Here is a 5,071-nt window from a genome sequence, read left to right as displayed (position 1 = left end):
ATCATGTTAATTCAACTTTTTGGTCACATCGAGCCTAGTGGCACCCGGTAATATTGATTGGTGGGGAAGAGGTTGGAATTTAAGTGTTAGGAAAGTGTTTAGGCTTGACACCAAAAAACCTCCACTTTATCACGTTAATAATAACGGAAATATAGGTCATACTATAGTGTACGATTTTTCCTATAAGTGTCCCAACACATTTTGGGCCATGGTTGTATTTGAAAGTTGAAAAAAAAAATCATCTAATTTCAGTTTTTGCTTACTAACTCAAAAGTAAATATGATATTGACACCAAATTTGGAGTAGTTAAGAGATCTTATCATGTGGCTTTACCAAAAAAAATTTTTGGATGGCTACATTTGAAATTTAAAGGACTAGTCACTTAAAGTGTCTTAAAACGATATTTTGGCTCTGTCTAAATGCACTATTCGTCGACTTTAACTGTCAAAAACTTGGGTTTTAAAATGGAAAGTGTATTGTCCACCAATTAAAATGTTACATTACAGCTATAGAAGAAAAGCAAAAGTTATCACAACATCTCGTGATCAAAAACAAATAAAGGAATCGAACCCATGCACTTGTTTTCCCAATTTACCGCAGTCTACCTAAATGACGACAACAAAATACAAGAAAAAGAAGGACGGACATTGGCAAAATTAATAGAACAACAATATGATATGATGAAGGATGTTGTAAAATAATAACAAAAAAGAAAAGAAAAAGATATATATAAATAAATTCAGGCTCGAACCCGTGTCACTGTGCCTGTGGCAGATACCGTATCCATTGCACCACAGAGCAGTATTTACTTTAACAGGCAAACTGTAATATAATGCTATTCAAAGAAGATGCATGTATATAACCGCTATACGCTCTACGGACGATAAACAGTCAAACAAATCACACTTTACGGCATTTGTTTCATTAACTCAGATATTTATCATATAGCAGGTGTTGGCTGACATTTGTGCTCACACATATATTTCAGTTTGGGCCGGGGTAAAATGATTTTGGGACAAAACGAACGATATACACGTTTTGTAAAAGAAAAGAAAGTAATATTATATTAAAATTCTTTTACTCTTTTTAAAGACGTGTATACCGTCCCGATTTTTGTCGTAGTCATTTATCCCGGACAAAAACTGAACTAAATGTGGAGCACAATGTCAACCAACACCTGCTATATGATAAATATTTAATTAATGAAACACATGCCGTAAAAATGTAAATCTTTGGACTGTATATCGTGTGTAGAGCGTATATTCTATACATGCATGTTTAATAGCATTATATTATAGTTTAAGCCTGTGGAAGTTACACAGCTCTGTGGCGCAATGGATACGGCATCTGCCACAGGCACAGTGGTTGGTTTGATCAAATTCTATTTCTAATTTCTTTCTTTTCTTTTTGTTATTATTTTACAATATCCTTCATCATATTATATCATCGTTCTATAATTTTTGCCAATGTCCGTCCTTTCTTTTTTCCTATGATTATATTTACGATATACTCATTTGCAAATACACATACGTTTTGATGCAAACGATGAGAAATGATTAAAGTTTTGGTTTTTTCTTCTAAAAATTAGCTTTTTTTCAATTTTAAGTATTTTTTCCAAAATCACTCTTTTAAAGACTTCAATCAATTCCTGTCAACAAATATCATGTATTTCTGGCGATTAAATCACTACTCTTTCAAAATAAAACATCATTTTACGCAAAATACGTAGTTGGCATAGGCTAATAATGTTCAGAACACTGTAAAATACATGATATTGCGTATAAAAACGTGACTAATATCCCTAAATCACATGAGGAAAATGCAATAATTTTTATATAAGTGAAAAGATAAATAGTTTCTCGTTTTCATGTAAAATTTGATGAAAATCAAGCTATGGTTGAGGAGATATGGGCCAAAACACACATTTAAAATTAGATTTTTTTGTACCTTAGAGACAATTACTGCTGGCCATAAGTGTTGGGACAGTTTTGATAGGGTATAAATCAGCCCCCACTCCCTCAATCAATGTTGAATTCGACTTTTTTTTTTTTTTTTTCCTCAGTGTACCCAATAGCGATTGCCGGTTCCGGGCGTGTGTTGTGGCTTTAGGAAGTTGCTTTGGCCTTACACCAAAGAAACCTCCACTTTATCACGTTAATAATAACGGAAATAAGGTCATCATACTATAGTGTACGTTTTCCATAAATGTCCCAACACATTTTGGCCATGGTTGTATTTGAAAAATAAAAAAAAAAAATCATCTAATTTCAGTGTTTTGCTTATAACTCAAAAAGTAAATATGATATTGACACCAAATTTGGAGGAGTTAGAGATCTTATCATGTGGCTTTACCAAAAAAATTTTGGATGGCTACATTTGACATTTAGGGACTGGTCACTTAAAATGTCTTAAAACGATATTTTGGCCCTATCTAAGTTCACTATTCGTCACTTTAACTGTCAAAAACTTGGGTTTTAAAATAGAAAATTATTGTTTCCACCAATTAAAATGTTACATTACAGCTATAGAAGAAAATAAAAGTTATCACAACAACTCGTGATCAAAAAACAAATAAGGAATCGAACCCATGCACACTTGTTTTCCCAATTTACCGCAGTCTACCACAAATGAAGCAACAAAATACTGAAAAAAAAAGAAGGACGGACATTGGCAAAAATTAATAGAACGACGAATAAAATATGATGAAGGATATTGTAAAATAATAACAAAAAGAACAGAAAAAGATATATAAATAAATTCAGGGCTCGAACCCGTATCCACTGTGCCTGTAACAGAATGCCATATCCATTTACGACCTCTGCTGTATTACTTTAACAAACAGAAAACTGCTTAATATAATGCTATTCAAAGATGCATGTATATAAATATACGCTCTACGGACGATAAACAGTCAAACAAATCACACTTTTACGGCATTTGTTTCATTAACTGAATATTTATCATATAGCTTGAGTGTTGGCTGACATTTATTGCTCCACATATATTTCAGTTTTGGGCCGGGGTGGAAAATGATTTTGGGACCAAAAACGAACGATATACGTTTGTAAAGAAAAAGAAAAGTAATATTATATTAAAATTCTTTTACTCTTTAAGAGACGTATACCGTCCGATTTGTCCCATAATCATTATCCCGGACAAAACTGAACTAAATGTGAACGAGCACTATAAATATTCAATTAAATAAATTATTTGGACTGTATATCGTAGTAATGAAGCGTATATTTACTACTGTTATGCATGTTGAATAGCATTATAATACTATTTGTTGAAGCCTGTTACACACAGCTCTGTGGCGCAATGAATACGGCATCTGCCACGTGCACGGCAGCCAGTGAATTCTGAGTTGCCCTAATTCTTAATTCTTTTCTTTTCTTTTTTGTTATTATTTTACAATATCCTTCATCATATTATATTCGTCGTTCTATTAATTTTTGCCAATGTCCGTCCTTCTTTTTTCCTGCCGACTATGATTATATTTACACGATATACTCATGTTACAAATACACATACGTTTTTGATGCAAACGATGAAATGATTAAAGTTTTGTTTTTTCTTCTAAAAATTAGCTTGTTTTTCAATTTTAAGTATTTTTTTCCCAAAATCACTCTTTTAAAAGACTTCAATCAATTCCTGTCAACAAATATCATGTATTTCTGGCGATTAAATCACTACTCTTTCAAAATAAAACATCATTTACGCAAAATACGTAGTTTGCATAGGCTAATAATGTTCAGAACGCACTGTAATAATACATGATATTGCGTATAAAACGTGACCGTATCCTAAATCACATGAGGAAAATGCAATAATTTTATATAAGGAAAAGATAAATAGTTTCTCCGTTTTCATGTAAAATTTGATGAAATCCAAGCTATGGTTGAGGAGATATGGGCCAAAACACACATTTTAAAATTAGATTTTTTGTACCTTAGAGACAATGCTGGCCATAAGTGTTGGGACGGTTTGATAGGGTAATTTAAATAAGCCCCCCCCCCCCCACTCCCTCAATCAATGTTGAATTCGACTTTTGGTCACACGAGCCTTGTGGCACCCAACATTGATTGCGTGGGGAAGGGGAGGGTTGAAGGTGTTAGGAAAGTGTTTGGAAGCTTGACACCAAAGAAACCTCCACTTTATCACGTTAATAATAACGGAAATAAGGTCATACTATAGTGTACGTTTTCCATAAGTGTCCCAACACATTTTGGCCATAGTTGTATTTGAAAAGTTGAAAAAAAAAATCATCTAATTTCAGATTTTTTGCTTATAACTCAAAAGTAAAATATGATTGACACCAAATTTGGAGGAGTTAGAGATCTTATCATGTGGCTTTACCAAAAATTTTGGATGGCTACATTTGAAATTTAGGACTGGTCACTTAAAAATGTCTTAAAACGATATTTGGCCTGTCTAAGTTCACTATTCGTCACTTTAACTGTCAAAAACTTGGGTTTTAAAATGGAAAATTATTATTTCCACCAATTAAAATGTTACATTACAGCTATAGAAGAAAATAAAAGTTATCACAACATCACGTGATCAAAAAACAAATAAAGAAATAGAACCAATGCACACTTGTTTTCCCAATTTACCGCAGTCTACCACAAATGAAGCAACAAAATACAGAAGAAAAAGAAGGACGGACATTGGCAAAATTAATAGAACGACAGATATGATATGATGAGGATATTGTAAAATAATAACAAAAAAGAAAAGAAAAAGATATATAAATAATTCAGGGGCTCGAACCCGTGTCCACTGTGCCTGTGGCAGATGCCGTATCCATTACCCAGGCTGTAAATTACTTTAACGAGCTTAAACTGTAATATAATGCTATTCAAAGATGCATGTATATAAATACGCTCTACGGACGATAAACAGTCAAACAAATCACACTTTTACGGCATTTGTTTCATTAACTGAATATTTATCATATAGCAGGTGTTGGCTGACATTTGTGCTCTACATATATTTCATTTTTTTGTCGTGTTAAAATGATTTTGGGACAAAGAGAAACGATATACTTTTGTAAAAAGAAAAAAGAAAGTAA

Source organism: Amphiura filiformis, unplaced genomic scaffold (assembly GCF_039555335.1).
Source record: "Amphiura filiformis unplaced genomic scaffold, Afil_fr2py scaffold_133, whole genome shotgun sequence".
NCBI classification, from domain to species: domain Eukaryota; kingdom Metazoa; phylum Echinodermata; class Ophiuroidea; order Amphilepidida; family Amphiuridae; genus Amphiura; species Amphiura filiformis.
The sequence above is the reverse complement of the archived record's forward strand: the minus strand, read 5'-3'. Positions refer to the sequence as shown.